Source organism: Protopterus annectens, chromosome 8.part0 (assembly GCF_019279795.1).
Source record: "Protopterus annectens isolate FY-2018-M chromosome 8.part0, PAN1.0, whole genome shotgun sequence".
Taxonomy (NCBI): domain Eukaryota; kingdom Metazoa; phylum Chordata; order Ceratodontiformes; family Protopteridae; genus Protopterus; species Protopterus annectens.
In genome coordinates this window covers 995,443,157-995,469,055 of record NC_056741.1, presented here as the reverse complement: position 1 = coordinate 995,469,055, position 25,899 = coordinate 995,443,157, and positions in this window count along the sequence as shown.

The window sequence follows — 25,899 nt, the reverse complement described above, 5'->3', positions numbered from 1 at the left end:
ATGCCACAAGGCCTGCTTGTTTCTTGGGTTAGTTCTGAGTTTACTTCTGTTAGGTACAGCTGCCTCTATGCAACCATGGACATGCTTATACAGTTTCTGAGACCAGTTTTACATAGGCTGCTGTGCTCTCAGGGATTAGAGGAGCAATGAATTTTGACAAACCAGCTATTAATAAAAGTTAGTTTGCCTTGGAATAGCTCCTAATTGTTACCAAATTTACTGGGATTATGGAGTTGATTTTGATCTCAATGGAGACGGTTTTATGGTCAGACCTTACCAGGGAGGATGAGACACTGGTGGGGGAGTGCAGTATTCTCCCATATTTGTGAGTACAAGGTCCAGTATGTTGGAGCCACTAGTAGGTGTAGTCACTATTTGGTCAAGAGTGTTTATATTTACAAAGTCCAAGAATCTATGACCCTGTAGATTTGAGGTCATGTAGGATTCCCATTCTACACAGGGGTAAAGTCTCCCATGAGTAGGGTGTTAGGTCAGATGGTAAGTGTCTCCAGTAGCTCCAAGTATACATTGTGAGCTTTTTGGGACATGGCGGATGACCTATAGCTGGTTAGGATATAGTATGGGATTTTGTTTACAGTGAACTGCACATGGAGGAACTCCAGTGCATCATCCTTTTTGACTAACCTAGAGTTAGTCTTGTTACTGATGTATGTTGAGATGACTCCACATTTAGCCCTTGTCCGTGCAGCTACTGCTCTAAAAGTTTGGAAGGCACTGAAACCTTACACTGCTGGGGTACTCTCAGCTACTTTAAACCATGGCTTGGAAACTGCACAGATATCAGTATTCTTGAGTGTGAGGAGGGTTTGGAGGGAGTCTAAGTCTTTTTTTTAAGCTGTTGACATTGAGCAGTAACACCTGGCGGTTCATTTGAGTTGATTTTGCTATTTCAGTAGGCTTGTCAATTTGGCCTTTGCCTAAAAAAGGCACTGTGGGTGTCAATAATGTTTTTGCCAGTATTCAAAAACTTAGATGGCACTGGAGCAGCCATCCTTAGCAAAGCGACGTGGTCTGTTAACTATGTTCTCCCAAGTTCAAAATTATTAAATCCCCTTAGAATAACATTAAAAAGACAGCCAATTTTTAAAAATCAATCATATTTTGCTCATATTGTGACATCATCCTCAGTGATGGTAATATGCTGTTCAAAGCTAGGCTCATACAAGCCCATGATGCATAGCCTGAAAGCTCGATAATGTTTCCCTTCATATCGTCTAGGGAGTTATTTCTCAAGTTATTTACACCTACATGGACTATAATGGAATCATAATTGTATCGGCGATGTAATGACTTAAGTGTGTGCACGACTTGGCAGATCCTGGCTCCAGATAAGCAGCTAACTGTTAACTTCACCTTGTTAAACCTGGTTAGAGGGGCATCAGTATGTCTTACACTGGTGTCTAATGATGAGAGTTCTAGGAAGTATATTTGCTTGCCTTAGAGGCCTAGTGTTTGGGGTTCCATTGAGTGTGACTGTATGCATGGTGTTAGGTGGTGTTTTTTCTGAGTGCCTTTGGGCTTACTTAGACATAGCTTTGGCAATGGGTAGTCTAAGCAATCTTTGTTGTTTATGAAGATTGCTTTTATGAGCCTTAGCTACATTAGTCTATGCATGCTATGCGAGATAGGTATTTTGTGCGTGGGTTCTGCAACCAGATGTGTGCTTGTATGCAAGGGTTTAGCCTCCAGTGACATTGTGTAAGAACGCCTATCGCATACTGTTTGTTTAAGGATTAAGGGGTTGTCAGTAAATGTGAGACAATTGTTATATTGTCTGAAGATGCCCTTATCCACTATGTTGGCTACAGAGAAGGTTGGAAATTGCATATGCATGCTGTCCAGTCCTTTGACTGGCGATCTACAAGGAGGTGGTGTATTGGGGTTAGAAGGTTATTAAGGGTGCTTTTTTGGTGCAGACTAATAAGGGTGCTTTATTGGGGCAGATTTTGCTAAACAGTACTAAATTCTACTATCTTTAATGTTTACACAATACTGGAGTCTACTAAATCTATAGGTATTGCCACTTAGTGCCCAATTAGCTGTTCTAAGCTTACTGGCATGAAAGTTATTTGCTCTGTATTTACTGTTTTACAGGATACAATTTTATGGACCATTTTATAGGGAAATTTGCTTTCTAGGATGTATCTATGGAAAGCAATGGGTGGGAAAAGTACTTAAATAGCTTATACAATAGAAGACTTATGCTTCTACAAAGAAATGCACAAGCCACTTCTTTTATTTCATAAGTGTTACCTCCCTAGATCAGATAGTACACTTCACTACTAGGGGCCAGAATTTACTGGACCATATCATTGTATCATCATACACTACACCCACGGTTACTTCAAGTCTGGTCAGATTAGATCACCATTCAGTGGATTTCACCATCAGAACCCATTATGAAACATCTGTAAATTAAACTATCTATGGATTTCACCATTGCAAACTTAGGACAGCTTGTTGATAATTTAAGGAAGTTTAAGAGCTCACCTTCCCTAGATGGTTCAGTGGCAAACATTGCTGTATTTGTGGAGAGTTTCTGCTTTCACCTCAGTGCCTGCATCATTGCAATGTCCTTGATCAAGTGCCAATAAAGCATCAAGTTCATGAATAAACTCCTATGGCATAACCAGAGTATAAACAAGCAATGTAAAAAATAATCATCACCCTCTAAAATAAACTGAGAAACTCAAGCTCTAAAGCAAAACTCAAAAAGTTATCATATCTCATTAATGGCCTATGAAACGCAGCTGATTGTTGTGTAACTGTTTAACTATGACAGTTATGATAGTTAATTAAAAATTCAATTGCGTGTCTATGATGAGCATAATAGTTTAGTTAAAATCATCTTGAAACCTCACATGGCCCAACTATGTGGTTAGGACAGCATGAGGTATATAGTATGTATCATACCCAACCTGCATTACATGAGGTCTGGCAACGAGCAAGTGTACCATGTGATGCTAAATGGCATTTCAAGTGTTATTGGAAAATGTGTTGAGTTTTTGCCTTAGACCGCTTTGGCATGGCTAGCATAACACAAATACCAATATGTCTACTGTGCTATACTAAAACAGACTTAAGTTAATAAACTGTGATATAGTTACTCTTCCATATCTATTAGGCTGCTAGATTATGCAAATGTAATGAATACTGCTGACTACCTAATCCCTTTATTGAACATGTTGTGAGAGTCTCTTGCAAAGTCTGATTGAAAGCTTTTACAGTATAAGTTTCTCTGTGGTGAGCTGAGGTAATCAACCTGTCCGTAAAGTTTTATTTCTATTGCCAAAAGTTTGAATCCTGACATATGTTATACAGTATGGCAATAACTTCTTATTGTAACAATTGTTAATATCTGCTATGACTTCGTGGATAGAACAGATGCTAGTTATCTACTGAATGTAATATGTCCTTCATCTGTAACTATGTTTGTAATATTTTAATTGCTAGGATTCTTAATCTGTAACTATGTCTGTAATATTTTAATTTGTGGAGCTTTTCTCCCCAGGCCTTCGCAGAAAATGGACCTGCGTCCAGTCGGACATTCCCGGTCAACAAATGTTAATAAATAAATAATTATCTGTCCATATTAATATTACTTGTGTGTGTGCTACATATGTTATCAACAAATCACCATCCTCATGTCAGCATCATGTTTCCAATTTCCTACACCTTCTTCAGTCAGATGTATGTGGATGTATTGGTTGTTGTCACTCCTCCACCTTCTCTATCTCTATATCAGTCATTTCATGGAACAGAGCAGGATGCATTCTGAATGATGAAACATGCAATAGAAACACACCGTAAAGATATTCATAAATGTGCCATAAGACAAGCTCTTATGTGTCTCAACATCTCTGTGTCTTTCATCACCTCTTTTGCCTCATCACATTATACTGTAACAAATTTAGTAAGCTGAAGGATGTAATGTTCATCTTATATCATTTGGCTCCTGTCCTTACTGTGAGGAAGCACAATGCCCACACTTCACAAGACATCCTGCTCTAAACACACACATAGTTATATAGAGTCATAATAATTATTTCAAAACACAGTCCATCCTTTTCATATTTAACAAATTATATGCCCAATTAACTTGTGATTTTCGTTGAAGCATGGCTGATATATAGTAGGTATAAAACTTTATTTTGGTAGAATTACTGACACAATTTTGGAAATCAATATATTTAGGATAGTTATTCCTATGTAGTGTTACTGTCATGATCAAAATTACTAATAATAATCACATTCTGACACCCTTTGTAAAATTATTTATATACTAGACGTGAACCCTGCTTCACTTTTGCTTTTTCATTATGCTCACTGTCTTTACACCTTGTGCCACAGAGAAATTTAGGTTACAGGTGGAGTTTCTTCACTCAGTACTGTCCTGCGTGATGACTGCCATGCATCACCACTAAGCCTGTTTGTACTACAGAAGGCCTACCAAGTTGAAATGTTTACTTTTTTTCCTTATGTCGCGAACCCTGTTTGCTCACTGTCTAATATTGCACAAACGGGGAAGGCAATCGCAACAATTCATTTCTGAATAAAGCTTTTGCCCTAACATGTCAAAGGTACAGAACGACATGCAAAGTGTGTAGACCTGAGCAAGTACTGCCAAGACAAATTGTGACAATTGCCTAGAACTCCTTAACTATCTGGACTACCTCCATCCTACTACAGCTCACAGGCTAATATTCAACCCCACCAAATGCCCCACGCTCACTAGCATGCTACCCCCATACATCCCAAATAGGACTATCAGATCTGGACACCAAAACTTAATTACTGTCCACAAACCTAAGCGACCTGCTGAACAACTTCTCTCCTTTTCCTTAGCCAAAAAAGGAATTCTCTCCCCTCCTCCCTAAGGACATTGCAGAACACTGACAACTTTAAAACTCTACTTCATTCTTACCTCTCTTCTAAATGGGAAATGGAACTGTATTCTCCCAACCTAGCTCTTTTACATCTTGTGCATCTAGGATTCTTATAAGGGTTGCTAATTCTCAATAACTGCTAATCCATATGATACTTTGTTCTATCTAAATACTGTAAATCATTTTTTCTCTTTCTCCTTGTAACGTATTTGCACTTGAAATCCACAAGATATTTTGGTCTATGTAAGTACTGCAAATACTTTGTCTCCTACTTTAAATATTTTGTATTTGTAACTGTTTTGTATAGATTGCTGTATCTTTAACTGCACTTTGTTATGTGGAGCTTTTCTCCCCGGGCCTCCACTTAAAACAGGCCCAGTGGATTTCCCCGGTCATCAAATTGAAAATAAATAAATAAATAAATAAATAAATAAATAAATAAATGGCATGTTAAACATTAGTATAAGACACATGTGTTCAACATTTAATTACACTTAGACCATTTTATCTCTGTTTCTTATTTGCACAGAGGTTGTTAGGAAGCACCACTGAACTCTGCTTGTTCACTTTTCAGGGTCAACACCACAAATTAGAAACACACATCTGCTAATACTTTGCCATCTTCTGTGACCATTAATTTTTCAGTAGTGCACTTTAGAAAGAAATTTTCAACACAGATAATTATTTCTCCTGCATGTTATTAATTTATTACATGGAAATTGCTTAATGGCTTATTATTGAGCAGAAAATTACTCCTTCAATGAACAGATATGGCATTGCATGAAAATTTCAACAGCACAATATCTTCTCTAACTACAGAATGAGAACCAAATCCTATGTACAGTACACTTTCACACAACAGAAATCAAGCTTCATTGGTGGCACTTGTGTTAGGTACTGTGTCCTCTAGATTGTGTAACTAAATAAGTATGGGGTTCTAATCTCAAAACAATCAACTTGTGTGCAGGAAGGGTTGTGTATACAGGCAGGTAAGTATGACCTTATGCATTGCTGGCCTCATTCAGCTAGCAGTCTGGAGAAACTTGAGTGGTATGACCACATCAGTGTCAGACCCTTCCTTCAACATCATCTTCTGTGCAACACACCGATGATGTTATCCTCTATAAATTACACTCTCGCACTGTAGAAATTTGACTTCTGTGGTTGCACTTGCATTAAATAAGGGGTCTTCTAGACAGGCAGGTATTTTAATCTTCCAGCAATCAAATTTTATGTGTGAAATGGTGGGACCATTGCATCAGTGGAGGATTAATTTAACAGGTGTTCTCATTTGACTCCCACTCAGGAGAACCACATGGTCAGATGAATCCCACATCTGCTTTTCCCTTCTATTCACAAACGCATACTGTCTGCAATATACCAATGAAGTAATCCTTTCAAAAATGCACTTTCTCACTACTAAAGTCAGACCTCTCCTTTGGTGTGTGCATATAATACACTTGCATGCAGATTGCATGAGTAAATAGGGAGTTCGGATACACTAGTGAAAACCTTACAACTGTGTGTATGAAAATCTAAATAGGTGCAGTAGTGTGTTATACATGTATTGACAACATTTAGAATCTTACATGACAGTAGTAGTCAGTTTTACATGCACATCTCCTTTGTAAGACAAAGCTGATGAGATCCCTTCAAAGATGCAGTCTGGCTTCAGTGAGATCAGATTTCTTCTGTGACATGTGAGCATAATACACTTGAGTATACATTTTGCCAGAATTCAGGTAGGGAGTTTGAATAGAGGAGTAAGGACTGCATAACTCTGTGTGCGTGCGTGTGTGCATGTGTGCGTGTGTGCGTGTGTGCCTGTGTGCGTGTGTGTGTGTGTGTGTGTGTGTGTGTGTGTGTGTGTGTGTGTGTGTGTGTGTGTGTGCACTCACGCGCAAATGTCAGCATGTAGAATCCTACATAGCTGTAGAAGTCAGTTTTACACACACATCTCCTTTGCTAGATAAAGCTGATATCATCCCTTCAAAGATACAGTCTGGCTGACATAACATCAATCTTCTGTGTATCTTGTTGATTGTGTCTGTAGATAGGTAGGGAGTTCAAATACTGCAGTCAGAACTTTGTGTACATGTGTGTGTGTGTGTGTGTGTGTGTGTGTGTGTGTGTGTGTGTGTGTGTGTGTGTGTGTGTGTGTGTGTGTGTGTGTGTGTGTGTGTGTGTGTGTAATGGATGCAGGAATGTCTTACACCTGTTACTACTGACAACATTTAGACTCATACATGGCTGTAGAAGTCAGTTTTGCACACACATCTCCTTTGCAAGACACAGCTGATGTCATCCATTCAAAGATGCAGTCTGGTCACATGAAGTCAGACTTCTTATGTGGTGCATGCCTATAATACACTTGCATAGAGATGGTGCTAGTAGATAGGTAGGGAGTATGAATAAAAGGCTGTCTGTCTTCTGTGAGTGTGTGTTTCTTCTTCTTACTGTGCAAAGCAGGCTGCAAATATGGGATCTGTATTAGAACGCTGAACGCTTAGGTTGTCGAACGCCTAAACGTCGACACCTAAACGTCAAATCTCAAAACCATGGATGCCCAATTACTCGTATTTTTTCCCTGTGAAAAAATTTGCTTGGCCAACAAAAAAAAAAACACACTTTAAAACCCTAATCAACTGGGGGACTTCTACCTCCACACATCCTGACATGGGGGGCCCCCACACCCCCTAACTAAATATGTTAACTCCGAGATCACTCTACATCGGGCAAAAAGGCAAATCCCCGATGACAGCAAAGCAAATTTTTCCCTGAGAAAAAATTTGCGTAATTGTACGATCACGGTTTTCAGCGTTTGACGTTTAGGTTTCTACATTTAGACATTCCACAACCTAAATGTTCGACAAAGTGACAGGAACCCGCAAATATATATATATTTCTATACAGTGTGGCTGTGCTGTACAACCACTTTTTAGTGGAAACACCAATGTAATAGACAACGGTGATGTCATCCATTGAAATGTGCAGTGTCACAGTTGTAATATAAATCTTTAATAGCACTTGGGCTTCAGCAAAACCTCAGTAGCTTGTGATGTTAGGTATATAGTTCACATCCAGACCTCACTGCTTTCATTCAGTGTACATGTTAACAGTGTTATGTCCCAGTGTTCATGTGTAGATGTTGTTTCCTCTTACAAAAGTTTATTCTAATTTTCATTCTGAAATGCTGCATTGAAGACTGATCCTCTCATTTGGTTAGATTTTTCTTCCAGACCAGTTACAGTAAGACACCTCCTCAGGACTGAGGACATGAAAAGATGTAATGTATATTGCTGCCTAAGTAAGGCATGTGTTCCAATATGCAATTATATCCCCATTGTACATAACTGTTGTTCTAACATCACAATGACAACAGCAAGAGGCCACAGATGTGTTTGGGTATACCTACCATCAAGGAATGTTGTCTGACATACAGCAAATTATTTACAGGGACATATATTCCTTGATTCATTAACATTATGTAATGCTTTCACTTAACCAAACATATCACAACTGGTGATGCAGTTATACTGTGGCATGTTAATTGATCCCACTATAGTTTTTCTTTTCTCAACACTTAATCAAGTGTTCAAAACTAGCATTGAGTCACTGTAAACATTTGTGTCCTTAAATTTTCTGCGTGAATGAGACAGTCCCAGTTGTAATGTGTCCATATAGAGTGAAGAGACCTCCCCATCCATTTTATCAGAAAAAAATTTCTGGATAAATAAAGTAAATCTTATGTAATGATTTCACATAGGTGGAGTTCAACACTTGTGATGACAGTTTCACTGTGGTGCATGTGATTCATAGCCATATTATTAGTTGGAGGAGTTGTACAGCTAGATGCTCAATTCTAGCACAGGGAATCATTTTTTGTGAATGTACTGACATCACTCAACAAACATTACATAGCATCAGTATTATATCTTGATATGTTGCATGGAGACATCAACGTATGTTTGGATTTCATGGCAGTACAAAAAGTTGCTCTGCCAATGTCATGGTGAGAGTGCTCCTGTGGCACATGGGCTGAGTACTGTGTTGTACATGAGTGTGCTCCAGTTCTTGGGTGCTATGTGTAAAAAATATAGATAAACCTTCCTTGGCCAATGACCATTGATATAGGAATGATCACAGATGTGTGCACATGAGCATAGTCAAACAGTTGCCATCAGTTTGACATGTTATGACATTCATTATCAGGGATACTTTCTTAATTCACGCACACACACACACACACACATATATATATATATATATATATATATATATATATATATATATATATATATATATATATATATATATATATATATATATATATATATATATATATACATACATACATACATATAAATATATACATACATATCACATTGTTAATGCATATTGCCGTGACAGCTGAAGTAGAGATCTATATCAGAAAATCAATGACTCTGGACTATATGGGTTGGAGAAAACTTGTGAAGAAGAAGATGATTAAATCAGTCAGTGTTAAGAAAATAAACCCAGTCAAAGGAAATTATCTAAACTTTCTCTGCCAAATCTGATACTAAGGCTAATGTATTTCAAACATGTAAATTAAAGATGGGATTCATTAGAGAAAACACTCATCATCTTTCAGCTGTTCCCCTTAGGGGTTGCCACAGTGGATCATCTGTTTCCATTTCTTCCTGTCCTCTGCATCTTGCTCTGTCACACCAACTGCCTGCATGTCCTCTCTCACCACATCCATAAACCTTATCTTAGGCCTTCATCTTTTCCTGTTACCTGGTAGCTTCATCTTTAGCACATTCTTCCCAATATACTCAGCATCCCTCCTCAGCACATGTCCAAACCAACGTAATCTTGCCTCTCTGGCTTTGTCTCCAAACCTTCCAACCTGGGCTGACCCTCTAATATACTTATTACTAATCCTGTCTACCCTCGTCACACCCAGTGCAAATCTTAACATCTTTAACTCTGCCACATCCAGCTCTAACTCCTGCCTTTTTGTCAGTGCCACTGTCTACAATCCATATAACATAGCTGGTTTCACTACCCACTTGTAGACTTTCCCTTTCACTCTTACTGGTACTCGTCTGTCACAAATCACTGCTGACACTCTTCTCCACCCACTCGATCCTGCCTGTACTCTCTTCTTCACCTCTCTTCCACACTCAACATTACTCTGAACTATAGATTCCAAGTATTTAAACTCATCCACCTTCAGCGCCTCTACTCCTTGCATCCTCACCATTCCTCTATCCTCCCTCTCATTCACACACATATATTCTGTCTTAGTCCTGCTGACCTTCATTCCTCTTCTCTCTAGAGGATATATCCATCTCTCCAGGGTCTCCTCCACCTGTTCTCTACTCTCACTACAGATCACAATGACATCTGCAAACATCATAGTCCACAGGGACTCTTGTCTGATCTCATCTGTCAACCTGTCCATCACCATTGCAAATAAGAAAAAGCTCAGAGCTGATCCTTGATGTAATCCCACCTCCACCTTAAATGCATCCGTCACTCCCACTGCAGACCTCACCACTGTCACACTACCGTAGTACATATTTTGTACCACTCTTACATACTTCTCTGACACTCCCGACTTCTTCATACAATATCACATCTCCTCTCTAGGCACCCTGTCATATGCTTTCTCTAAGTCTACAAAAACACAATGCAACTCCTTCTGACCTTCTCTGTGATTCTCCATCAACTCTCTCAGAGCAAACATCGCATCTGTAGTGCTCTTTCCCGGCGTGAAACCATACTGCTGATCAATAATCATCACATCCCCTCTTAACCTAGCTTCCACTACTCTTTCCCATAACTTCATGCTGTGACTGATCAGTTTAATCTCTCTGTAGTTACTACAGCTCTGCACATCACCCTTATTCTTAAAAATTGGTACCAAAACACTTTTTCTCCATTCCTCAGGCATCTTCTCACTTTCCAAGATTTCATTAACAATCTGGTTAAAAACTCCACTGCTATTTCACCTAAACCTCTCCATGCTTCCACAGGTATGTCATCTGGACCAACAGCCTTTCCATTCTTCATCCTCTTCATAGCTATCCTTACTTCCTCCTTGCTAATCCATTGCACTTCATGATTCACTATCCCCACATCATCCAACCTTCTATCCCCTCTCATTCTCTTCATTCATCAACCCCCTCAAAGTACTCTTTCCATCTGCTCAATGCACTCTCCTTGCTTGTGAGTATGTTTCCCTCATTATCCTTTATCACCTTTACCTGCTGCACATCTTTCCTAGCTCAGTCCCTCTGTCTAGCCAATTGGTACAGGTCCTTTTCTCTCTCCTTAGTGTCCAACCTTTCATACAACTCTTCATATGCCTTATCCTTAGCCTTTGCCACCTCTCACTTTGCCATGCGCCTCATCTCCTTATACACATGTCTACTTTCTTCATCTCTTTGACAATCCCACTTCTTCTTCACCAGCCTCTTCCTCTGTATACTCTCCTGTACTTCCTCATTCCACCACCATGTCTCCTTGTCCTCCTTTACTAATTTGATTGGCCATAGTTTCAGTTACTCTTATTTGTGACACCTCACCTACCTCCAGTGAGATACATACATTTTAACTTCAACATCCCATTGTTATTAAGTTTCACCGTGCACTTCATTGCAAACCCATCTTCTTCTTCCTTCCCTTTATTCTGTAGTCTTCAATAAGAGTAAACAAATTTCACTTAACATGTATTGACTTACATGCTAAATATTTAACAATGTGCAAATGATGTCAGCTATGAGCAAATAATCCCTTTAATATGAATACAGGTTAACACTCATAAAAATGTGAAACAGTATGATAAAGCATAATTTAAATAAAATGGTGAGGAGTCTCTGATGAAAGTGATACTTCAGTGATCTAAAGGAGGCTTCTGACTCTCACATCCAAATTCCTTAATGTTGTGAATTCCAAAAAATAGGTCTCATAAGTGAAGGGTCATAGACCAGAGCCTTCATTAGAACAGAGTAAAACATGGAAAAGCTTTAAAAATAAGAGGTGTTTTATTTTGTTTAACTTTTTCACATAGAAATATCCCACATGACCTGATACATACTGCAAAGCTTCTTTGTTGACATATGTGTGTGAACACATTGTTCTATTCTAAGTTGCACCTACCCTATCCATTCCAAAAACCCACCCACTCTCCACCCACCCCAAATACTGCAATTTAGTTTTATACTACAACACTCAAATAATTTTTAAAAACACACAATACTATAAATCATAATGCTAGCATCTGTAACAGGTTGAAATGTGTTGTTTAAATTGTGACTAGTCTGAAAAGAATACCCCAATGAGACAATGGACTTCAGGTTTTATATACTATGCACACTATACTTTGGAGGTATGCAATCAATTATTTCCAAAATGTTATTTTTACACCCCAAAGTCAGTTTCACAGCTCATATCTTGCATATTAGCTCTAATGAAAATAAACTGCAGTGCAAATTCAATAAAGCCTACATGGCAGCGCACCGTTTTGTATTCAGTAAGCAGCTCTACACACTGTGTAGTGCTACGCAAATACAATAAACACTGTGGCATGCTAATGATAGCATAAGCAGCTGAATTGTATGCTAATCAACCAATCTAAGATGGAGGAGCTTTTCAACAAGCAATAAAGCAATTGTGTATACTCAATGTAAGTTTTGGCCTTAAATTACAAAACCTATTGAAATACAGCTACAGAAACTACTCTACATGGAAAGAATGTTAGCGGCTGTTACTCTTCTGCATGTGTATGTGCAACAGGCCCAAGACTATGCTGCTGCTGCTGCTAATAGACCTCAGCCAAGAAGGAGGAAGGTGTTTAGACCCCATTTAACTTTTCACAATCTGCATGTGGTGCACATTACAGGAATTCTGCAAAATGTGGTGTCTTCAACTGAGAGCAAGGGCAAACCAAGGGGAACCAATACCTGTGGAGACAAAGTTATGTGTATCACTTAGAATATTAGCTAAGAGAACCTACCAGAGTCCAACAGGGGAAATGCTGGGGGTGTCACAGGTATTAACATCCAGGATCCTACATCAACTCTGGAATGCGATGCTACAACATGCCAATGACTACATACATTTTCCCCGAACACTTCAGGACAGCGCTACAACTATGCAGGATCTCTACCCAGTAGCACAGTTCCCTGAAGTCTTGGGTGCCTTTGACTGCATGCACATTGAAATCAAAAGACCACCAGGGGAACAGAGAATAGTATACATAAACATAAAGGGCTTTTACTTAATTAGCTGTCAGGTCATGTGTAATGCTGGGGGAATCATCCTGAATGTGTGTGCTGGCAAGCCAGCAGTTACCATGACTCCCAGATTTGGCACACCTGTAAACTTTATCAGGGATTTTCTAGGGGGGATATCCCACAAGATCATTCACTGGGTGATGCAGTGTATGATCTCGAACCTTAGCTGATGATGCCCATCAGAAATGCACAAACACCCACTGAAGAATGCTATAATGAGGCACATACATAAACAAGAAATATCGCAGTGTGTGTGTTTGGGCTGCTAAAGTCACGGTTCCAGTGCCTAGAAACCTCAGGGGGATCCCTGCAGTACAGTTCTTGTATTTGTGCTGACATTTTTCCTGAATGTGGTATCCTTCATAATATTATCCTGAGAAAACAGCTTCAGTATGAACACCATGGTGAAGGGGCATACATCCCACCACCACTGGCAAGGTCACCACAGCCACATGATGAGTAGTCAGAGGGGGAAACACCAGCCACTGTGTGTGTCAGTAAACATAGGTGTGCACAATATGCCCTTACCCTGGCCAAGAGGCAATGGATAGCACACATGCTCACCACCTAAGGGGGTACAACTTTCATCCTATGCACAAGCGTACAGTAAAATTGATGCCAGGCAATGCTCATAACCTTTACTTACCCATGTAAGGGCTGCATACTGCTAGCATCACACAGAATCGGGCTAGAATTAAAACACTTGCAACTATCGGACTATCAAGGTAAGTGTTGAACCTGGAATAAGAAAATAAATGGCTATGAACATAAATGAATGGCAGATCCTTGCATACAGTTATTTGCTAATGCACCTAAGTAGAAGGTGGGTGAGTTTTACAGCAATGACATCAATATGTGACAAGAATGACTTATGTCAGTAGATGTGTTCTCTATCAACTAGCACACTTCATGCATCAAAGATACACACAATACAAACACCTGTAAGAAAGCAGTATGATTTTCAAATGAACATCACATATACGAAGCAATCAGTCAGCTATGCACCCTGGGCATCAGACAAAAGACTTTTGTATCCATGAATCCAAAAGATAAACTCAAGGATATGACACAGTTATCATCATTTGTACAGAGTGTTGTTTGGGGGGCCAGAAAGCCAAGGCCGAGACAAAAGGTAATGAGTGAATGTGAGAAAGAAAGACAGGCAGGCAGAAATTTAGATAAATTATCAAATCGCCACTGAGATAGAATAAGCTGTAAGCCTCATGAAATTACCCATATAACTGTTATATGTGTGTGTCTGTATGCGTACTCAAGGTGACATCTGTGTGTGAAATGTGTGTGTGTGAGTGTCTGTAAGAGCACACCCAACCTCTGTGCTAGCTCTACATCGTGGTATACCAGACAGGCATGAACTGTACATGGTAGAGATAACAGTTCATTGTCATTGTCCCTGGGTGCAAGAACTGGCTCTGCCAGGAGTTGCACTGGAATATCCATGCCCATGTTCAGATGTGCTGCTGTTGTCTAAATGTGACTGATGTCTGTTGAATGAGCTCTCCTCACAAGTATGCCCAGAGACATGACCCCATGGTCTACCATGTCTGAGTGTGAAGACCTCAACCACTCATGGAGTAGTGGAAATAGTGCCACTATGGGAGTGTGATTGAGCATGGCCACATTAGCTAACATCAGATGATGTTGCTGACATAATTCCTTGTGAATGCTTTCCCCCTCCCAGCAGATGTTCATCACAGACACTGCCCATTCCATCATGTTATTCACCCAATCCATTAAACCACATCTACAACCCTAAGCAAGTTCTCAGAGGCCCTAGCAGAATGTGCCTGCACCTCCATGATGACCCTAAACATATGCCGAGTGGCATGTAAAGACACACCAGGATCAGGTGGATGCTGGACAGCAGGCCTCCTCCAAGCACTCCTAACAACCCTCTTGAGTAACACCTCATCCACCTTTGCTTATGGCCAGAGTCCACTGGGACTGAAGCTGCAGCAATTACACTACTCTGATCAAGTGTGTCACATTCCACCTGTCCAATATGTGAGGGCTTGGTGGAATAGGTATGTGTAGGCCTACTGACTGTGTCTGAGGGAAATACAGGGGATGGCTGAATGGAAACCTCAGTGTCAGATTCAACCTCTGCACCCTATGAGTGTGCCTCTCTTTGGCCACCATCATCATCAGAATCTGCCGATACTCTGACATCAGGTGGTAAGAGTCCTACTCTTCCACTGTCAGGATCACCTTTGATAATTAGCAACAAACATAGGAGCAAAGTTAATATTACACTAAATATTTAAAACAATTTATATGATAACAAACTAACACTGGTCCCACTATCGCAACTGGTACAGCAATAAACAACACTCATTGCACCCACCTCACTCATACGGATAAATGTATATATCTTACAAATGGTCAACAATAATCAAAGGAAATGTTTGGCTTTCCATGTGCAGATGACTCCATACTTGGTAGGGAGGATGAGTCCTGGAAGAAATGAAGGAAGGTAAGGACACAAATTAAACATCACAACTGCAATAACATAGGGGACAGCTAATAAACAGTTTTGCCTATACATTTGTTAACAATAGTTTTAACTGACACATGGCTGACACTTCCACCCACAACCTATGTGTAATGAACAAATGTGTCATTAAGTCTATTAATGTATCAATAGGTTCATAAAAAAACACATGAAGTATTAGTTAATTTTTCTATATTTTAATATACACCCAAATCTTACACCTTGACATATGTAAGCTCATCTAGAACCTCCTCCTGGGACATACTTGTCCTTCTAAAAATAACAACACTGACAGCAATCACATGTTGGTGTGCAGTTTCCACTGAGCCCTCTGGATTTCTGACAGTGGATAGGAACTTTTTATTTGGTGTCAGTAGTGGCTAGGTAACAGGACCCCCCCCCCCATAGTCAGTTGTTGATGAGCAACTGCAGCTGCTCTTATAAGTCCTGGTGCATCTCCCTATGGCATTCACATCACTGATTATCTGGTTCCAAATCTACATTCTGTAAGTCATATCCCCATGTCCTCTCTCAAGCAAAAAGGTACCATGGTGCCTGAATGCCTGCACTATGATATCATTTTCTGAGTCACTGAAAGGGGGTTTACATGGATTTGTACACTTAGGTGACATAATCCTATGTGGCATAAAACAGAGAAGGATACAGCACATAAATATATAAGTACATTCCTGCTCATATACACATATATATTTTCATCACTAAATACTGGAAACACAGTTTCAGTTATTAAAATCAAAGGATAGATGCATTTGTACCATATCACACTCACAAAAAGCAGTGCTTGGTCCAAAACAAGGAATACCACTTTAGTAATGTATTGTTTGCCGCTGAAATAACAAGATGCCTAACCATTTTCAAGAGAAAAATCTTGAAACACAACTTTTTTTGTGGCAACACACAAATGCTACTTGGCTCCCCAACTCCAAAATACCAAGCAATTAAAGTTTGTATGAACCAACTAATACCACATAATTCAATTGTTACATCTGCTTTAAACAGAAAAGTAAAATTTATATGATTGCCAGTCACCTCTCACTGTACCCATCACTCCCTTGGAGGTGTGTATGGGCTATCTTAGAAGCATAACGCCCTGCGTCATTGACACTATAGTACATTACATTTCCATGAAATGCCATAGAAGATTGTAAGATAGCAAATTTTAACAACACTTGATGCTGTCTATCTGATAAAGTAAATGCCTGCTGCCTATGCCAGCAGTGAACTATAACAAGTGCATACAGATAAAAGTTCCATTTTCTAATATATATATATATATATATATACTTTGTAAAATTTTACAAAATCTAGAATGTACTTGAAAAACACAATCATACCTTAGCAAGAGCAGAAGCCTTCCATGCAAATAAAGGGAGTAATCTTTTGTGCTCTCCAAATACGCGTCTCCTCACCTTCAAGTTCCCTAGCTACACTGTTACCATTTTATAGTATAGATTCAGTCCTCTGAACACAGTAAATATGCAAATGAGGTGTGAATTCATTAAAATTGCTGAATCCCAAACTTTTGACTTTGTGTATCAGGTGTAAATATACTGTAGGCACCACCTTAGTGTTGGTTGCTAATGGATTGCAACTGTGAGAGATTAGTGAGAGGGAGAAGGAAGATACAACAGCAGTTCAGACTACCTTACCTGCATTGAGTGTGTCACCCAGAATACACTTACAAAGTGTAGAAGTAACTTTAGTAAAGTTTTAAATGGCACACATTTCATATACCCCCGGATTCACGAATCCTCTGTGTAGTAAGACTTAATAAGTCTTACTTGGAGGCTGCAGTTGAACGGTATGATGTCAGCGTGCCATGAATATGCATGAGGGCGCGCTGACTCAACTGTAAGTCTTACACGGACCGTGTAAGAAAGCAGGGGACGTGTCCGACTGCTGAGCAGTCTAAATGTCCACGCCCCTGCAAGTGTTTAAAAAAAAAAGGAAATAAACAAGAGCGAGTCCGCTAAAATGTCCCTGCACCCAACACCTCACTGCCTGATATTGTAAACCCCCATCACACATCTAAAACGCATAAACATAACTTTTTTTTAAATACTCAAAATAGCTGCCCATATTTGCGCGTGTGTGCGCGGGTGTGCCCATTGCTTAGCTACAGTTAGCAATTCTCACATGGAAGAGCATAAAAAAGAAAGTTTATACAAATCACACAAAATTGCAATAGCGTAATGGTAGAGTGTTCACACAAAGAAGAGGCATTCATGGTTTGAGTCCCACCACTTCCTTTCATATTTATTTTTTAAATCAGTCATCATCATCTTCTTTCAGCTGTTCTCATTAGGGGTCGCCACAGCAGATCATCTGTTTCCATTTCTTCCTGTCCCCTGCATCATGCTCTTTCACACCAACCGCCTGCATGTCCACTCTCACCACATCCATAAACCTCATCTTAGGCCTTCCTCTTTTCCTCTTACCTGGCAGCTCCATCCTTAGCATCCTTTTCCCAATATACCCAGCATCCCTCCTCAGCACATGTCCAAACCAATGCAATCTCGCCTCTCTTGCTTTGTCTCCAAACTGTCCAACCTGAGCTGACCCTCTAATATACTGATTCCTAATCCTGTCCATCCTAGTCACACCCAGTGCAAATCTTAACATCTTTAACTCTGCCACATCCAGCTCTGACTCTTGCCTTTTCGACAATGCTACTGTCTCCAACCGATATAACATAGCTGGTCTCACTACCTTCTTGTAGACCTTCCCTTTCACTCTTATTGGTACGCGTCTGTCACAAATCACTCCTGACACTCTTCTTCACCCATTCCACCCTGCCTGTACTCTCTTCTTCACCTCTCTTCCACACTGACCATTACTCTGAACTGTTGATCCCAAGTACTTAAACTCATCCACCTTTACCAGCTCTACTCCCTGCATCCTCACCATTCCTCTACCCTCCCTCTCATTTACACACATATATTCTGTATTAGCTATGCTGACCTTCATTCCTCTCCTCTCTAAAGCATATCTCCACTTCTCCAGGGTCTCCTCAACCTGGTCCCTACTCTCACTACATATCACAATGTCATCTGCAAACATCATAGTCCACAGGGCCTCCTGTCTAATCTCATCTGTCAACCTGTCCATCACCACTGCAAATAAGAAAGGGCTCAGTGCTGATCATTGATGTAATCCCACCACCACCTTAAACGTATCTGCCACTCCCACTGCAGTCCTCAACAATGTCACACTACCCTTGTACATATCCTGTACCACTCTTACATACTTCTCTGCCACTCCTGACTTCCTCATACAATACCACAACTCCTCTCTAGGCACCCTGTCATATGCTTTCTCTAAGTCCACAAAGACACAATGCAACTCCTTCTGACCTTCTCTGTATTTCTCCAGCAACACTCTCAGAGCAAATATTACATCTGTAATGCTCTTTCCTGGCAGGAAACCATACTGCTGATCACTAATCATCACCTCCCTTCTTAACCTAGCTTACACTACTCTTTCCCATAACTTCAAGCTGTGACTGATCAGTTTTATCCCTCTGTAATTACTGCAGCTCTGCACATCACCCTTATTCTTAAAGATAGGTACCAAAACACTTTTTCTCCACTCCTCAGGCATCCTCTAACTTTCCAAAATTTCAGTAAACAATCTGGTTAAAAATTCCACTGCCATTTCTCCTAAGCACCTCCATGCTTCCACTGGTATGTCATCTGGACCAACAGTCTTTCCATTCTTCATCCTCTTCATAGCTGTTCTTACTTCCTCCTTGCTAATCTGCTTCACTTCCTGATACACTATCCCCACATCATCCAACCTTCTCTCTCTCTCATTTTCTTCATTCATCAGCCCTTCAAAGTACTCTTTCCATCTACTCGACACACTCTCCTCACTTGTGAGTATGTTTCCCTCACTGTCCTTTATCACCCTTACCTGCTGCACATCTTTCCCAGCTCTGTCCCTCTGTCTAGCCAATCGGTATGGGTCTTTTTCTCCCTCTTTAGTGTCCAATCTGTCATACAACTCTTTATATGCCTTATCCTTAGCCTTCGCCACCTCTCTCTTTGCCGTGCGCCTCATCTCCTTATACTCATGTCTACTTTCTTCATCTCTTTGACAATCCCACTTTTTCTTCACCAGCCTCTTCCTCTGTATACTCTCCTGTACTTCCTCATTCCACCACCATGTCTCCTTGTCCTCCTTCCTCTGTCCAGATGTCACACCAAACACCTTCCTAGCAGTCTCCCTTACTAACTCTGCTGTAGTTACCCAGCTATTCAGTAACTCTTCATTGCCTCCCGGTGCCTGTCTTAACTCTTCCCTGAACTCCACCTCACAATCACCCTTTTTTAACTTCCGCCATGTAATCCTTGGCACTGCTTTCACACTCCTCCTCCGCTACTTGATCACCAAAATCATCCTGCATACCACCATTCTATGTTGCTTAACTACACTTTCCCCAGTCACCACTTTACAGTCTCCAATCTCCTTCAGACTGGCCCTCCTACATAGGATATAATCCACCTGTGTGCATCTTCCTCCACTCTTGTACATCACCCTATGCTCCTCCCTCTTCTTAAAATATGTATTCACCACAGCCATGTCCATCCTTTTCTCAAAATCCACAATCATCTGACCTTCTGCATTCCTCTCCTTAACACCATATCTACCCATCACTTCCTCGTCCCCTCTGTTCACTTCACCAACATACCCATTGAAGTCCACTCCAATCACTAGTCTCTCACCCTTGGGTATACTCACCACCACTTCATCCAACTCACTCCAACATTTTTCTTTCTCATCCATCGCACACCCAACTTGTGGAGCATATGCACTAACAACATTCATCATTACACCATCAATTTCATGCTTCATAAACATCACTCTATCAGACACTCTCTTCACCTCCAAAACACTCTTGGCATACTGTTCCGTTAGGATAACCCCTACCCCATTTCTTCTGCCATCCACACCATGATAGAACAATTTGAACCCGCCTCCTTTACACTTGGCCTTACTTCCCTTCCATCTGGTCTCTTGCAAGCACAATATATCAACCTTCCTTCTCTCCATCATATCAGCTAGCTTTCTCCTTATACCAGTCATACTGCCAACATTCAAAGTTCCTACCCTCAGTACTACACTCCTAACCTTCCTCCTCTCTTCCTGCCTTCAGGCATGCCTTCCCCCTCCTCTTCTTCTTCGGCCAACAGTAGCCCAATTTCTGACAGCACCCTGTTGGCTAACAGTACTGGTGGCTGTCGTTGTTAACCCGGGCCTCGACCGATCCAGTATGTAATTATGAAAACTTCTCCGCATCAGTAATTTTTGGCAGAGGTTTTATGCTGGATGCCCTTCCTGATGCAACCCTCCCCATTTATCTGGGCTTGGGACCAGCACAAAGAAATGCATTGGCTTGTGCATCCCCAGTGGCTGGGTTATTTATTTTTTAAATCAGTATATGGAATAATACCCAACATATATGTTTAAACACAACTAAAAAGCAGTGCAATGGCCAATGTATCAGTGAATAAAATAAATATTTTAAAGGATCCCAATATGAAATTGCCCGCAGTTAAGCAGCGCTTCACCAAGTGCAATATAGTTGCCCATAGCTAACTCGCGCTTTACCCAGCACAATGTAGTTTCCCATAGCTAACTCGCGCTTTACCCAGCACAATGTAGTTGCCCATAGCTAAATTGCGCTTTACCCAGCGCAAAATAGTTGCCCAAAGCTAAATAGCGCTTTACGCAGCACAATCGGTTTGCGCAGAGGTGCGCGCTGCGCCAACCAGCACACCGTCGGGCAACATTTAGCAACATAGAGCAAAGTTGCTTAAACACAGCCACACCCCCTAACTTGTCTGGACAGTAGTAAAATAAAATGCAATGATAAGGTTTGAATCCAGGACACTATGCACCATAATCAAAGTACTGAACCACTAAGCCATGACAGCTTAAGATAAATATCCACTTTTAACATATATATAGTAATAAATGTTTGCTTAACCATTGCTAAGCATGTCTGCAGTCAGCCGAGAATATTCAAAAATGGCCAATCACAGAAAAGTGAGGGGAAATGCGGCATATTTAAGCCGCATAGGCAGGAATACTCACCATAACTGATTGGAGCTCCCATCTGCAGTTAGAATGTCTGGTGCTGGAGGGGGTACACACTTTCGAGCGCAATGCTGGGGCATTGAGGAGTCAAGATATATGGTTTGGTTCTTAGTCCATCGGCATGAGACTCGACTCCTGCAGGGCCAGTTCCAAGGAACGGAGTATAAGGAGGAGGCATGGAACCGGTTAGCTCATAAACTCACCAGTGCCACAGGTGTCCCTCAGACTGGTGAGCAGGTCCATCACTACCATGCAGACCTGAAGAGGTGGAAGCAGGACCTTCTAAATCAGTGGATCCAGGAGGCCCATCAAATGCGGGGTGCCCCACTACTGAGTAGGTAGCCATGGAATGCAGTATGTAAGATAAGCTAATATAGTCTAAATAATGGATTGGTATGTCTCAATATCCCTTTATTTACTCCACAGCTGCAGGTGCTCGTGCTATGAGGCAGAAAGCCTATGCAGATAGGCTGCGCCACCAGGCAGGTTAGTAAATATTCTGCATGTATTGTTACATGATATATGTGAGTAAGCATGAGAAAAGTGTTTAAGCCCAATAATACAGCCATAAAATGTCCTGATTAAATCCTCTGCATGTTCTGTTACATTACAAACATCAGTGAGCCAGAAATTGAGTGTACTAACCAGGGGCGGCCCGTGCTATTGGACTGCCGGACTGCAGCCCCCTCAACTTCAAACTAACAAAATAAAAAAATAAAAAGAAAAAATATTTTAAAATTTCACGGACTTCGCACATGCACACTAGTCCAGACTGCTGCTGAGACAGTCTGGAGCATGCGCAGATTGTCTCAGCAGCAGGCCTGATTGAGACACGTGAACAGGAGCGCTCCCACAAGTCTATGCAGGTTTAAACTGCATAGACTGCCTGGGGAAATGCGTCGGACTGCAATGTCGGCAGTCAGGAGAAGAATCTCGAGTCTTCAGAGGAAGATCTCGTGAAGGGCAAGGTCAGATTTCTGCGGGTTTTGTGGACAGTTATGGAAGTAATGGTGGTTTGCGGACAGGGATTTACTACAGGACCAGGTAGGTGTGTGTGTGTGTGTGTGTGTGTGTGTGTGTGTGTGTGTGTGAAAATGCCCCTGGTATACTGGTGGTTAGGCTCATGGTGGTGTGGTAGGGAATACCTCAGGCTTGAACACTGTACCTTGTATGCAGGTGTTAAAGACCTGAATTCCCTACCCACCACCATTTGTAAAAAAAATTGCAGATTTTTGCCTCATATTTGATCTGAACTGTTCCTCATAATATCTGTGGTTTATAAATGCTGCAATATTTGATATTTGATGGTGCAGTGGTAGCATTGTTGCCTCACAGCTGCAGGTTCTCAGGTTTTCTTCTTGGCTGGGGTGCCTTCTTTGTGGGGGGGGTATGTATCTTCTCCTTGTGTTTGTGTGGGTTTGCTTTTGTGTCCTCCCATGTTACAAAGACATGTCTGCATTATTTCTTCCTGGACCTCTGCTGAGAATTGTTCTTTTTTGTTCCACGTCAGACTGTCCTGATTAACAAATGTTAAATAGAATTGACAGGCATTTGAATTTCAGACTTCAGGTTTCTGAATGTTTAGTTCCTTACATATTTGATGGTTCAGTTGCAGTATTGTTGCATCACAGCTATAGGTTTTCTGGTTTGATTCTTGGCTGGGGTGCCTTCTGTGTGGAGTCTGCATCTTATCCCTGTGTTTGTGTGGTTTGCTCTGGTGTCCTGCCATTTTACAAAGACATGTGTCTACAGTATTTCTCCCTGGGCCTTTGCTGAAAATTGTTTTTGTTCTGTCAGAAGTAAAATTGACAGGCATTTGAATTTCAGACTTGATATTCTTCAGAAAATACATAGTAAAACAATGTTTTATTCTAGCAATAAATATATAGTAGCACAACCTTTTATTATAGCAATTTTTTTAAGTTTATAAGATGGCTATTTGAAATGTGTCCTTATTTTTGGGACTGTAATACCCTGTAAGTGGCTTTGCCCAGTTTTTTTGTGCTAAGGTTGACAGCTATGGCAAGAACTGAATTCACTGAATATGTTTGAGGGCTGTATTCCCTCATTACTGGGTTTGTCCAGGTGTTTTGTGCTAAGAGGTTGACAGCTATGGTGAGAACTGAATTCATTAAATGATAGCCATTTAAGTTTCAGTCTTCCTCTCTTTCACAAAGCAGCTGATTTGGCATAGTGGTATGTGGCTCTTGACTGTTTTGCACAGGGACCTTGGCAGTAAAATGTACGGTGGTAACACAGCATTTTTCTTTCACAAAGCAGGTGATTTGGCATAGTGGTATGTTGTTCTGACTCTTTTGCACAGGGACCTTGGCAGTAAAATGTATGGTGGTAACACAACATTTTATTCTAGCAGCTTTCCAAGATTATACAAGCAATGTTTAATGTGTCCCTGGTTTTTGCCCTTTTGACCCACCCCAATAAATTTGGCTTTTTCCAGACTTCTTGTGCTGCGAATTTGAGATGCAGTTGAGTATTGAGTAGATTTTACAAGGAGCTGAGAACTGCAGGGGTAGAGAAGTTTAGTGCTGATTATGCTATGTCAGTTCACATTGCTAATAGCACAAAAGGTTGTGTACTTGCTTTTGATGCAGAAGGTTGTTGGTTCTGCTCCCATAAGGGGTGAATGCTGCCGTACTGAAAATTAAGATACTTACTATGACCCTGTTATCAGTTTGCCATCCATTTCCTATTGCAATATTACTAGCTTATTTTTAATGTAATTTAGGCAATTTATTCCACAGGGGCATCAGACACTTTATTTTTCGATGAAACCATGAAATATAAAGGTGATTGCTAGCACCAACCTCTTCATTACAGATTTATTTAATGTGGAATTATTTAGATTACTTTTTTACTACTTCAGAGATTGTACATATTTACTGATAATGGTGGACTGTAGAATTGTGCATATTTACTGATAATAGTGGACTGTAGAAGTTTGAGTAGACTTTTATGATGGAAATGTTCTGAATGGGACAGTTTTGTTTCATTGTTTACTGGAAAAATGTTCAAAGCAATAGTAAGGTGTATCAAAGAGCACATGTATTTTTCATATGCAAGGGGCCTATGATTTGAAAACAGCCCAGAATAAATTTTTATCTGCCACGGGTAAAATGTATTTTCTTTGAATGTGGGTTTTAATGTTTCAATGAATGTGAGTTTCAAGGGCAGAGAAGGTTTAATGTCAAGTTTGTTTAGCAGATGTCTTAGTGTTTGTGCTGTAAAATGCAAAAATAAACCTTTCAAATGAAGTTCAAATCATCATAGAAGTAAATCAGTATGCACATTAGTGTTTATGGTAAATGGAGTGAAATAGCAAAGTAATGGATCATTGGAATGGCTGCAGGGAGGCTCCATTCGACCATGGTTTTGTGAGGGGGAAGGGCGGCAAACTTAGACAACCCCAGCTGAACTCTACCTCCCAACTGTCCAGATTTTCAAAGAATGAATAGATTGTTTGCTTCTTATTTTTGGTTTGTTCCTCATAAAAATTTGTGGTTTTCTGGCAAATCATTTAGGAATTAAGTCACTAAATAATGACACACCTAGTTTCAGACTTCATAACCTTCAGAAAAATGCATGCTAAAGTAAGACCTGTTCTATCAACTGTCCCAGTTTATAGAAGAGCAATTTTTAGTACTGTTTATATGTTCCCCCCAATATATTTGGCCTTGTCCAGATTTATGTCCCAGTTTATACAAGAGCAATTTTTAGCACTGTTTATATGTTCCCCCAATATATTTGGCCTTGTCCAGATTTATTGCATTAACAGGTTGAGAGGTGCATGCAAATACATTGCTTTATAGAATTAGGCATAGCCAAACCTCTGAACTGTCCCTGATTTTGACTCAAAATGTTGCTCTTCCCCTAATGATCCCTCCGCAAAATAGCAATTTTTGGAAGAAAGCATGGAGGGTTTATAATTAAGAAATAAATGTAATAATCAGATTACTTTTATTTCAGAAATGCATGTAGATTATTTTATTTTGTCAGCTGCTCAAGTTAGCCGTACTAATATTAAAGTGTCCCTTCTTTGACAGGTTCCCAGCTGTATTGT